The sequence below is a fragment of the Myotis nattereri genome (assembly GCF_964212035.1).
Source record: "Myotis nattereri genome assembly, chromosome: 3".
Classification (NCBI taxonomy): domain Eukaryota; kingdom Metazoa; phylum Chordata; class Mammalia; order Chiroptera; family Vespertilionidae; genus Myotis; species Myotis nattereri.
The window spans coordinates 23,324,652-23,338,120 of NC_138077.1; positions in this window are offsets into that span (position 1 = coordinate 23,324,652).

Genomic DNA, 13,469 nt, shown 5'->3' on the forward strand with positions numbered 1-13,469 from the left:
CATTCCACTTTAAAAATATAGTTAATTTTCAGGACCGTTTGACTTTCTTAAAAAACAGGTTATTCTTTTAAGAAGAAGAATGGGTTATTCTTCGCAATAAAGTGAATATTGAAAATAGTTTCTCACTAATATGATATGGATTTGATGAAAAAGGCATTGTTTCTGTAAACAATACAGTAACAGCTTAAAGAAACTGTTATTTAACCTATTTACTCACTTGCTCTGCATTGGAGTAGTATCATATAAATTACTTCTACCAAGGATGTGCTGTTTTATGACTTTATTGTTAACCTTCTCCTTCAGATTTCTTCTATAGTTAATTTAGCAAAAACTGCATTTAAATCAGTCCCCGGTGGGAGGACCTGGAGTTCACATTTTTGCTTTTAATAGACACATTAGTCTTCTTCCTACATGGTAAGATTTCCTAAATGGCTCCTTATTCTTTTCTGGGGAGATAGCTATTATATATCACTCAGTGCATTTCTGGTCTTACCTTAGGGAATTTTCAGGGGTTGTCATTGCTTTGGCTTCAGCTGAAACACACAGTGTCTTAAATTGGATGCTGTATTTGTGTTTAGGATTAGTAAAACTCTCTGCATACATTTTAACATGAGTCCTGTAAAAGTTATGTTGGCTAGGCTAATTTGAATAACCAAATATTACTTTAATACTTAGTTATTTGCAGGTTGATTTCCCCCCACCCCCAGGAAGAAGAGGAAGGAAGGAAGAAAATAGAGGTAGGGATGAGGTCAGACTACTGGCAGGGTTGTTTACATGTTGGCCTTGGGGCATAAAGTCTGTGGGAGGCTGAGGGAGGTGTTATCTTGCCAGGTGAAAAGATACAGTTTAGTATAAAACATTACACAATGTAATTCATGTTCATATTAGAAAAAAGGCAATACAAATTCATAAAAATAAAAAAAGATCATTCATAATGTTACCATCTAGAGATAACTACTGTTAAAATTTTGTATGTAACTGTTTAATGATTTTTAAAACATTTGTCTTTTTTAACACAAAAATGGGATCCTCTGCTAGTTAGTGAAGAATATATATTTGTATTTTAGCTATTTAATATATAACCCTCACCTTTGCCACATAACACAAATAGTGTTTACAAAGAGAAGAATGCACCAACCATCTCAGCTCCCCAGCCCCACAACTGACTGGTCTGAGATAAATTGGAAGAGCACATGTTAATGCCAGAGGGTCTTCAAGAGAGAGAGAGTAATGTGCAATAGCTGCCTCAGTGAAGCCTTTGGTTAAAAAACACACAAAAATCCTAATTATGTATATTCAGGAGTCACAAAGTAGGATTAGGACATTTACATGAAGACTCATAAGCAAAATGTTTTGGCTGAGGAAAATGGAGGGATGGGTGTTATCCTATACTAGAGGCCCGGTGCACAAAAATTTGTGCACTCGGTGGGGAGGGGGGTCCCTCAGCCCAGCCTGTGCCCTCTTGCAGTCTGGGACCCCTCGGGAGATAACGACCTGTTGGCTTAGGCCTGCTCCCGGTGGCAGAGGGCAGGCCCAATCCCTAGGTGCAGCCCCTGGTCGGGCTCAGAGCAGGGCCGATTGGGGAGTTGGGGCGCTGCCCCGTCATGCACAGAGCAGGGCAGATTGGGAGGTTGTGATGCCACCCTCAGTCATGCTCAGGGTAGGGCCAATTGGGGGGTTGGGGCACTGTCCCCTGTCACACTCAAGGCAGGGTCGATGGGGAGGTTGCGGCGCCACCCCCTGTCACGCACAGAGCAGGGCCAATCAGGGGCTTGGGGCGCTGCCCCCGTCACACACAGAGCAGGGCCCATCAGGGGGTTGGGGCACCACCCTCTATCACTCACAGAGCAGGGCCAATCAGGGGGTTGGGACACTGCCACTCTTACACTCAGGGCAGGGCCGATGGGGAGGTTATGGCTCTACCTCATCACACACAGAGCAGGGCCCGTGGGGGGGGGGGGGGTTGGGGAGCTCCCCCCTATCAGGCACAGAGCAGGGCTGCTCAGGGGGTTGGGGCCCCGCCCCTGTCACACACAGAGCCGCAGGGCGATCAGGGGGTTTGGGCGCTGCCCCCTGTTACGCTGATCCCGGTGCCGGGAGGCATATTACCCTTTTACTATATAGGGTAGAGGCCTGGTGCATGGGTGGGGCTGGCTGGTTTGCCCTGAAGGGTGTCCTGGATCAGGGTGGGGGTCCCCACTGGGGTGCCTGGCCAGTCTGGGTGAGGGGCTGAGGGCTGTTTTCAGGCTGGGAGTGACTGAAGTTCCCAACTGCTCCTTTTTTTCTTTTTTTTTTTAATTCTGGGCCAGCTTTACCTTGAGGCTTGGCTCCAGCTCTTAGGCCTCCGCGGCTAAAAGTAGGTTTCTGGCCTTTGCTTACAATGTTGTGAATCTGCTGGCTGAAGTCCTGCGGTATTTGTTACAATGTTTCTTAAACTGCCCGCTCAGAGGCCTGCAGTGGCAGGCGGGGAACGTTGGTTTCCTCCAACGATCCTCCGTTACTGAGGCAAGCAAGCCTCATGTTAGTTTCAAGCTGCCTGGTTGCCGGCCGCCATCTTGGCTGACAGTTAATTTGCATATCTCGTTGATTAGCCAATGAAAAGGGTAGTGGTTGTATGCCAATTACCATGTTTCTCTTTTATTAGTGTAGATAATAAAAGCCTAATATGCAAATTGACTAACAGCAGAATGACCATCAAACCTACTGGTTGCTATGACGCACACTGACCACCAGGTAGCAGATGCTCAATGCAGGAGCTGCCCCCAGCCCACAGACCCCAGGCCAGCCAAGGCAGGTCCCAGCATGGGCCCCGGATCGCCTCTCTGGTCACCCCACAGATCAGCCCTGATCACTGGCCAGGCCTAGGGACCCTACCCGTGCATGGATTTCATGCACTGGGCCTATAGTAAGATCTATAATTCTTACCCATTTACTTGCCATTTGTTAGGAAGTGGAGAGGGTGGGGAATTAGATCCTACTTGCAAGCTAATAAATTAACCTGCTACTGTTTCATGGATGCTGCCAGAAGACACGAGAAGTTTGCATCAGAGGCAAGGAATGTGTTTCTCATGGCACAGCAAGAAGCACGAGCTTCCTGTTCACGTCACCTCAGGTCTAATGAGGTGACACAGAGAGCCCCAGGTGGATGTAGCCCATAAAAATCAGGCACCTCTTTTGGTTTCCCCATAATGGTTGTCTCCTAAAACTTAGGCCTCAGTCTCCTTCTTTGTATATCTTTACACATATGTTCCTTCCTGGTAGAATGTTTTCTACCCTCATAGAGTTTTCCCTCAAAAACGTGTTGTTAAAATTTTGGTTGCTGCTTTTCAAAACAGCCATCAGATTTGAAGGACAATTAATCTAGACATCCATGAATGCAAACAAAACTGGGTAAGTTCCCTGTTAAAAAAGAATGTGCTGGGTATCTAGGCCTCCTGCAGAATTTAAGGGGCTATTTTAGGCCTTGGTTGGGGAGAATCAGTGATTAGGTTACTGCTTACTTAACAGGATACCAGATTATTAAGTCTCCCAGGAGACCCAGGTAGTTTACAGTTTAGGCTAACTGCTCCTTTTATGACTAAAAATGGCATCTAATTTGGAGAATAAACACCTTTGTAATTAGCTCAGAGGCCTGGAAAGATATTTGTTATTTGCACCTTTGTTATCAGGATTTGGCTCTATCAGCCACAGTGAGTTTTAAAACTCAGAAGGTAGAGCATGTATCTATTCAAGAAATTCCATTATGGAATCTAGTAATTTGAATTAATTTCCACCCTGAGTGTTCAACTAATGTAATTAATATAGTGTACTGTGACTTGGTTTGAAGTTAAGAATTGTGATATTGCTAATTTCACAGTGTGAGTTTGAGGATGATGAGGGTTTGGGTTTGGGAGGTGTGATTTCATGCCTGGGGATATCCATGAGTCTGACCAGATTCTACTTACCTTTTTGGTGAAGGAGGGGGGGTCTTTAAAAATAGCCATAAATTCTTATATTAACCTTCCTTCCCAACCTTATTGTTTATTATTCCCATTGAAAGGAGTTGCACAGCCAGGCTATTTACTATGTGGCAACTCACAGTGGGTATTTCTATCTTCATGCCTTTGCCCATACCTTCCCCTTCTCCTTCTTCATGGAGGAAATTCCTAAGAAAGCCAAATCAAGCCTTGATCCTTCATAAACCTTTCTCTATTTTTATAATTTCTCAGCGATTGCTCTCAGATCCAAAAGCATCTGTTTTGTTTCCTTCCTTCCTTCATTCATTTAAGTATTTTATATGTATTGTATCCAGGGAACCATATAGATGCTAGTTGTTTTTGCATTTTGGAGTTTATTTTCTAAGGGAGAAGACAGACCCTACAACACAATTATAGCATTAATAATTTAAGTATTATAATAAGCTCTTGAAAGGAGAAAAATGACACTAAGAGGGTCATTCACACTTGGCATATGATACTATCTTTAGGGAGAGAGAGATTATTTATAAAATGTATGAAATACCGGAACAGGCACAAGGCACATATCTCATTCCATCCTGCCAACAACTTTATGCATAAGATAATGTTACCACCATATTTCAGAAAAGGAGCCAGGGGCTTGCCGAAGTAAAGGCACTTCATCTTTTAAATGAACAGTGGAACTGAAATTTGACTTTCGGATTTCAAAGTCTATGGGCCTACTAGTATTTGTTGTTCTTGTAGGTGAGTTTCTTAATTGCCTCAACTAGTGAGTATGAAGTTTTGAAGAAAGGAAACTCACCTTGCTCCTTGCACAACATGTTGCCTTGCAAATAGGAAGATCTCAGTGACCAGCTGGCAACATAACTGAATTAATCATGAAATGAAAATAATAGTGTATAGTAGATTGAAGGACTTAGGCGTTGATTCAGGAAAAAGATAGGACCACAAGAAGCAATGACACAAGTTTTATTGCATGGTTCTTAGACAGGATTGCAGGAGAGAGGAAATCCTCCCAGCATGAGACTGACAGGGACAGAAATAGAATATTGGGGACCAGCTAGAATTGTAAAACATATTAATCGTGCTCTGTTAACCACAATTATTTTACTCTGATTAAAGAAGGCACATTCTAACCTGGCTGGGAGTTGCATGTGGGCCCTGGGAACTCACCTGGAAATGCAGCCCATTTCTCCATCCGGGAATTGCCTATTATCATGGAAAGATTAACAACCATGATGTAGAAAACAGAGTCGCCAGCCCTTTGAAGACCCCTCAGCCTTTGCATACCTGCAGGCCATTGCAAATCTCCAGCCCCCATTACCTGTAAATTGCCCATTTGGCATACCCTTTGGCCTACTTCCCCATGTAATCTTTATCCTTCTATTCAATATAAGCTTCTGGTTTATGGTAGGGTGCAGAGCAGATTTTTGTGGAGACCTGCTGCTCTCCCATACTGCCTGTAGTATTGGAGTCAACACTCATGTATGATTCAACGTTGTCTCTGCTTAATTGGCTCAAGTAGTTACAGGCAACATAGACACATTGACTGTCTGGTTATAAGACCACACAGAGGCCTAGGGCAGTGGTTGACAAACTGAGGCTCGTGAGCCACATGTGGCTCTTTGGCCCCTTGAGTGTGGCCATGCCACGAAGTTTCAATTGCACAGTACGTGCGTGCTCGCACGTGGTATTTTGTGGAAGAGCCACACTCAAGGGGCCGCAGTTTGCCGACCACTGGCCTAGGGTGTGGGGATCACCATCCAGAAAGGGAGAAGAGTAATGAATTCTGGGGAAAAGGGGGATCAGGAAAAGGTTTGTATATATATGTGATGTCATTCAGCAGCCAGACGGGGAATCTCTGGGTCAGAGAGCTCTGAAAGGCAGCCTTGGCTGGGGCCTAATAGTTACAAGGTCCTGTCTTATCACAAGGCAACAGCTGTTAGGTGAGGTTTTGTGTGTTATGCAAAACAGGCTCTGAACGACTAAAATTTGCTGGTTTGGGCTATTTAAAAAAAATAATTGGAAGTGTTAAAATTTGAGTCTGGCACTGGTGGGCTTTTGAGCTAATGAGTTTCTGATTGCAATGAATACACAGAGGCCAATTTAGGCTCATTGATATAACAGTGAAATGTGGCTGTTCTGAAACTCAGACTTAGGCTGAGTTGTGGACAATTTTATGAGAGGAGTTACTTCTGCTGTTGATTGTCTGCCATCAGCACCAAAAACTGTGTTTTTATAAAAATACTCGCCAGTGAAGGATTTGGTGGTTGTGAGCTCTGCTGGCTCCAGGCCTTGCCATTTTTTTATGAATATTCACTGAAGACTAAGTGAGGGAGGAAGTGGCATAATTGTGGGCGCTGAAGGGAGCCTTTGCTTGAGATGTGAGTGGTCAGTTCAGGCCTGGTAGTGGTGACTGTGGGTAGTCCTGCTGTATGATGGGCAGAGTATTGGAACAGGTTTGGATGTAAAACATTAATCTCCAGGTTATTTATTTTATTTCACGGCTTCTACACACTTGACTTCAGGAGCATGAGTAGGACATGCATTCAGCTTCAAACTCTCCTTTCCTAGTCTTCTTTCAAGAAGGTTAAGATATTCTGGCTTTGACAGCTATTGCTCAATCACAGTATTGTCACTGCATTAAATAATCTTCCTAATTTTTACCTTGCGTTTCTTCTGTGGGGCATTAGAACTCAAGAAAAGGTAATAGTAAAGAATGAATAATTCATCATATTAAGTTGAAATAGGCATTGATTCTTTAAACAAAAGCTTGAATTGAATATTGACCATTCCAGTCTTATTCTTCACTTCTCTAAGAATTCCTAAAGATCTCTCCCTTCCCCTACATGGAAGATTTAATTTGTATAACCTTGCTAAACTACTGGTAGGCAAATAGGTGGAGATTAAACAACATGCTTCTAAATAACACATTTCAAAGAAGAAATCTCAAGAGAAACTAAATTTTTTGAACTAAATGAAAATGAAAAGGTGTCTTATCAAAGTTTGTGAGATGCAGCAAAAGCAGTGTCCAGAGGGAAATATATGGCAATGAATGCATATGTTAGAAAAGAAGAAAGATCCAAAATCAATAATCTGAGTTTCCACTTAGGAAACTAGAAAAGGAAGTATAAATTGAGCAGAAGAAAAGAAATAATAAGAATGAGAGGAGAAATCAATCAAACTGAAATCAATACACAGACCCAAAGAAACCCAAAGCTGATTCTTTGAAAAGATCAATAAAATTGATAAGCTCATAGCCAGAGTAACTAAGGAAAAACAGGGATGACACAAATGACTAAATTGAAGGATATCAAATAAAAACTAATGCCCCAAATACCAGGTTTCCATGTACTTCTTGTTTGACTACTTTTGTAGTTTCACTTCTGTAAGTTTTCATACTATAGCTTCTGGTTTCATCCCTATCCCCCCTGCCTAATCACCTCTAGCTAAGAGTCAAAGGCAGAGAGGTTAGGGAGCCGCGTCAGCAGTGAAATTTGCCTGCCATTCATTCTTTGATGCCTGAAATCACTGTAATGGAATTTCCTTCTTTCATTGAATTAGTTCCCTGTGGAGGGCAGAGGTCTCAGGTTATTAGTGTAAAGCAGCCTCTCTTATAGAGCAGCCAGGGAACAGGCCTTGATAGGGAAGAGGTGAGAGAAAGTCGGATGCTTGGCAAGGTCAGGCTGGAAGGAAACTGATTCAGACCGGGGAGAGAAACTGAGAGTGGCATTGGACAGTAGTTAACCATGGGCTTCCCTTCCTCCCATCATACCTCCTCTGCCCCTCTGTTCCGATGCTGCTGCCGCAGGCCACCCTTCTCCATCTTGCCTCTCCATCTCTCCGTAGGCACCATGCTCCTTCTTTTCTTTGTTTCTCAAGGGCCCTGTGAGCTCTCCAATGCTAAAGGCCTCTGTGCTCAGCTACTCAGGATGGTAATGGCTCAACATTACTGACCATGATGACCATGAGGTCTGGGTCTGCTGACTTGTGATCTTTTCAGCCACAACATCTGTTAAAACCACCGGGGCTGGGAGATGACTGGGATGTTTCATTTGAGATGACTTTCTTGCTCTTCCGCTAAAGAGATCTGTTCTGTTGAGAGAGGATGCCTTTTTACTTTTTCTGACCCAAGTTTTGCCTTAAGGAGCTTAGGGAGATATAACTCCTTTCTGGCTTGCTCACTGGGCATTTTGACTACAGTTCAACTGTAGTTATGGTATTCCTTGGCTGGGGAGAGGGCCCATTTCCTCTCACATTTTTTATTTTGGTGAAATCTTGTTAAAATTTAAACCAGGGTAATCTGGGGGAAAGATATACCTAAAAAAGGTGTCAAGCAGCCTGGTACTCTGCATGTGAGAGGAAAAAGAAGGGACTACTTAGTCTCCCCAGAATTGTCCTTGCCTTGACTGTGTGAACATGAGCACCTTAGATCCTTTATTTCTCTAGAAAGGCAGGCAGAATAGGAAGGGGTTAGAGTACGGGCTATAGCGTCCAAGTATCTGCATTCATGGGGGTAAGCAGGTAGGATCTCCTCAAAAAACTGCATAAGATCTGAATAAGAAAAGGGGCAGCTATTCACAATGTGGAGGAAAGCATCCTAAGTAGAAGGACACAGTGAGCGCAAGGTTGTGAATAAGCATGTTATGTTTGAGAAAGAACAAAGTGCGGAGTAGAGCGGGACCACAGTGAATGGGGCGAGAGTAGCCGGAGAGGCAGGTGGAGACAGCTTGTGTATGGCCTGATAGGCTAGGTCAGGGGATCTTGTGAAAGCAAGAAAAAGTCCCCGGAGAGTTTTAAGCAGGGAATGGATGATTTGCTTTGGGTTTTGAAAAGATTAGTCTGGTTATTGTATGATGAATGGGTTGGAGAAGAATGAGTGGAAGCAGAGACACAGTTAAAAGATGATTGTAATAGTCTGAGAAAAGAGAAGGTGGTGTCTTGGACCAAAGTGATTCTGGTGGAGATAAAGTGAAGTGGGTAAATTTCACTATAGTTTGGATGTGGGGTCCCCAGGGTTGTTCATGTATTGAGTATGGGAGGGAGAAAATGGAAAAGGAGGAATTAGTGATAACACCAATGCTTTGACTTGAGCAGCAATTGGGTGGGTGTTAGTTAAGATGGAGGAGACAGACTTTTTTTTGGGGGGGGGGGTGGGCAGGAGACTGTAGGTATAGTACTATATGGAATTCAAGAGTTCTGTGTTAGCCATAAATGTGTGACATTAAATCTTAGACATTAAACATCTAAATGGAAATGACATGTAGGCAGTCGGATATTGGATATGTAGTTCAGTGAAGATATAGGAACTGATGGTACACATTTGGGAGTGATTGGTATGTAGATGGTATTTAAAGCCTTGGGAATAAATGTGATCTTGTAGGGAGAGGGTGTAGAGCAAGCAGGTCAAACTCATGGCCCATGGGACGCATGCAGCCCACAATATTTTTGTGGCCCAGCTAATATAACGGTATGTAAGAAACGTTTTAATAAAAATTTTGTAATTTAATTTTTACAATATCCTATTGTACATAATTATTAATAACGAACTATAACTTTCACTAATGACCGATTACTACAATTGTGTTGCATTCATTTCTCTTATGTGCCTTATGCACAGGCACATCATTTCTCTCCACTAATACTAGCAGCGAATATTTTAGCAGCCGATTGCCACGTCATTAGTCTTGGACTGACTTGTTTGGTGTGTGCAACAAGAAATATTTTGCTTTCAGAGAATAAGAAAAATAGGTTTATTTGCATTACACTTATTAATTTGTGAGGTTATTCAGTGTCTGGTAAGTTAATGTTCAAGAAAAAATATTAATTTTTATTAAATGTTCTATTATTTTATGTTAACGATTACTCATTTATTTCAGCCCTTTGTATTCAGCATGTCTCTATCAAAATAAACCTACGTTTCTATGAAAATTGAAGCTTTTGTTTTTCTGCGGCCCACATAAACTTAAACCTTATTTATTTCGCATGTGTTAGCCTTTGAGTTTGACATGCTTGGTGTCTAGAGGGAGAATAAAAGAGGGTTGAGATCTGAGCTACTGCATTTAGAGGTCAAGCAGAAGAAAAGAAAACTTAGAGGACTCAGCCAGAGTGGTAAATAATGTACTTCACCTAGAGCTTGGCATGTAGTATGGTAGGCACAATTACAATCATTACCACTGCGACTGTTTTATAAAAGAACGAAAATGTATAAATTTGTAATTTCACTTTTCCTTAGACATTATCTTTGATTATACAGTGCCAGCATTTCATGCATGTTCTTTAATTTTCTTATTTGTCTTCACAGTTGAAGTCACAGGCAACTGGCTTGAGTCCAGTGAGCTTCCAATTGAGCCTAAAGATTTGTTGTTTTCAGCACACCTAGTGATTTCCAAGTTTGTACCGATTATTTTAACTTTATGAGAATTGTACTTCCTATCACTAGTATCAGCACTTTCATTTTTACATTTTCCACTCATTTTATAAACCAATCAGGACAAAATGCAATAAAGTAGTCCCGTAATTGCACAAATAGCTGTACAAAGATGGTGACTGCCAAAATGGAACTGGATGCAAGCAGGCAGTGCCATAGTGTGATAGATTTAAATGTGTATTACTCATCTGAGGTATGAAAATATGCATATGAAGGCAGTTTTGTGGGGGCCTATGCATTATCTATAAATGCACCTCCCCCTCTCCCCCCCCGCAGAAGTCAAATGTATAAGACAAGACCCATTTGTATTTGTTCATCACCAGACAGATAGACTTCCCGTTCATGCACCTGTCTAACCATTCTTCACAGAAGTCAAAAATCAAAAAATATGGCCCCCATCTGTAGCACTGGTACTTGACTCAGTAGTCAATAGCTCAAAATATCATTTAGTTGATAGTCCTCTTGCTTAATAAGGAGTTAGAGATTGGCTAACAAAAGGCGTCACAGATGGTGAGCAACAGACTTGAAGGAGCCATGCCAGCCACTAATTACTAAGACATATTTATAAGAGCTCTGGTAGTTGTCTTAACCCACAAGAGAGAACTTCCATGGCTTCAGGCTTCCTTCCATCTCCACAGTGTTTGAGACATGGATTAAAATCAAATGCTTTAGCAATTGGCTTGGCTTTCCAAACATCAGGCCCATTTCAATTCTAAAAAAATACTCTTACTCCACAATAGATTAAAGAATTTTAATTTTTCTAAGAACTCAGTTTCCTCATCTGATTTGCCTGCCTACCCCACCCCCTGATATCCCCAAGCAATGGCAGTTTCCTAAGGCATTGTTTATAAACTGTGCAGACTTTCCTTTGGAATCTTTACATTGGTAAAAAGAAGCCCTCAAATTTACATTGGTGACCCATTTGTGAAGGCTGATAATTTTTGTAAGGGTTATTCCATTTTACAGATTTTGCTGGATATTGTAGTATTTATTTACAGATAACTGGGGGTGAGGAGATAATTTCTTAACACTCCATAACTCTTCTTTTGTTAATTCCCACCCAAGGATATTTTTCCCATTGATTTTTAGAGAGAGTGGAAGGGAAAGAAGGAAGGGAAAGAGAGAGAGAGAGAGAGAGAGAGAGAGAGAGAGAGAGAGAGACAGACAGACAGACAGACATCAATGTGAGAGAGACACATTGATGGGTTGCCTCTCATATGAGCCCTGGCCAGGGTTGGGGATAGAATCTGCAACTCAGGTACATGTCCTTGATTGGGAATTGAACCTTTGACCCTATGGTGCATAGGCCAGTGTTCTGCTCTGAGCACACTGGCCAGGACAACACTCCATAATTCTTTAAAAAAATGTGTTAAAGTGTTTTTAAAATATGTATCACATATTTACATTATCTATACTAATAAAAGGGTAATATGCTAATTAGACTGGACATCTTCCAGATGACTTTCTGAATGTCCTTCCGGACAAAGCCATGGTGGTGGGGCTGAGGCAGAGGCAGTTAGGGATGATCAGGTCAGCAGGGGAGAGCAGTTAGGGGGATCAAGCTGGCAGGCAGGTGAGTGGTTAGGAGCCAGCAGTCCCAGATTGCGAGAGGGATGTCTGACTGCCCATTTAGGCCCAATCTTGAGGGGTCCTGGATTGGAGAGGGTACAGGCTGGGCTGAGGGACACCCCCCCCCCCCGCCCCCGCACGGATTTCATGCACTGGGCCTCTAGTAAGACATAATAATAAATTGAACATTTATGAATCCACATCCTGTTTAAGAAGGAGAACTTTTACCAATGCTATTGAAATTTCCTGAAGTTTGCACTCATTCTTCTCCCTTCCTACTTTTGTTAGCTGTATCATTTTTATGTTATTAGAGCATATAACACTTTTCATACTATTTACTTGCCCTATCCTCATCTTTTGACTTTAGTTCTACAGTTAAATATATTCAAGGTTCAATCTTTTTTTTATGCTGAAGCTTTCCCCATAATTTGTTATTTGTCTGAAGCTCATTTTCTAGTAGACTACTCAGGAAAGTCTCATGGAATCAATATTTCTGAATTCTTGTGTATTCATAATTGTTTTGCTAACACATTTGTTCTGGAAATATAGATATAAAATCTTTGGCTTATATTTTTTCTTGGAATATCTTTTAAAATGTTCCATTGTTTCAACCATAAAATCTTGTTGAGAATTTTGATTTTAATTTTATTTTCTGCCCCTCATATGTGACCTGGTCTTTTTGTTTGACCGCCCTAATAATTTTTTCCTTTTCTTTGAAATGTGGTAGTTTTAATAGGATATTTCTTGGTTTTAACTATTGTAGAATAGTTTTCTTGGGTATTTGGTAGGGCCTTTTTGTATGATGATTTAGTTAAAAAATTTTATTTTATTTCAGGCATGCGTTCTTGAATTATCATTATTTTTTTTCTGTTTTATTTGTTTTGGTTTTATTTTAGGGGACTTGTATGCATGTTTAGCATTTTTGGCCCATCTTTTGTTTGTCTTTGATCTTTTTATCACTTCTCTATTTTCATATGATTTTCTTTATATTTCCCTTTTCACTGTATATTTAGCTCCTTGACTTTCTATGGTGATCTATTTTCCTCTTGTGTTCTTTTTAATTTTTTTTCCTAATTCTATCTGATTTCTGATAGTCTCATTTTATTCTCTTCTTGTCTAGCCATTTTATTTATGACTTTATAGCTGATATGTACTATATTTTTTAAAATTATGCTTTCTTGATTTCTTTCAGTTCATTTTGAAATACTAGATTTTAGTTTTCATCTATTTTGAGTCTGCATTTTTTTCTGGTTTGTTTTCATTATTTGTTGGGATATTTTATAGTTCATTTAAATGTGTTTTTTTCTGGTAATCTATAGGGAATTAGAGAGTGTATTCCTTTCATATGTAAGTGAGATGGGTTTTCTTGGGCTATGAGGAGGTTTCAGAGGGAATGGTGATTGTCCAAAGTAGCCTTCATATATTCATAGTTTAAAGGCTACCTCTTCTATTGTTACCATAAGGTAATTAATATATATATGGCCTTTCTGTACAGCATTTCTGTGTCTCTTGGA